Genomic DNA, 439 nt, shown 5'->3' with positions numbered 1-439 from the left:
AGCATGAAATAGTGTGGGACTGAGACAACAACCTTGTCTAGTGCCCCTCTCCAATGTGAAAATGGATACAATGATCCATTGACTTTGTTGTTGATAAAGTGTTCTAATATATAGTTACTCCAATATTCCCTCCTTTGGGAGTACTGTAATAAGTGCCTCTTTCCATGATGGCGGGAGTTTACCTTCTCCTTTAATCCCATTAAATGCTTTCAGCAGGACGGAACTAGCTCTTCTTTAAAGGTTCTATACCACTGGAAAACCATCACTACCTGGAGTTTTACTTGATTTTTAAGTTGGCTATTGCATTATTTATCTCTTCCAGTGAAAAATCTGCTAATGATACAATCATTTTGTTTCTTATACGAGGTAGATCCAGATCGTTAACTTTAGTACTGGAGGTTTCTGTATATAGTTTTTGTAATAGTATAGGAAAATGTCT

The sequence above is a fragment of the Perca fluviatilis genome, chromosome 12 (assembly GCF_010015445.1).
Source record: "Perca fluviatilis chromosome 12, GENO_Pfluv_1.0, whole genome shotgun sequence".
Taxonomy (NCBI): Eukaryota; Metazoa; Chordata; class Actinopteri; order Perciformes; family Percidae; genus Perca; species Perca fluviatilis.
This window is presented reverse-complemented; position numbering follows the sequence as displayed.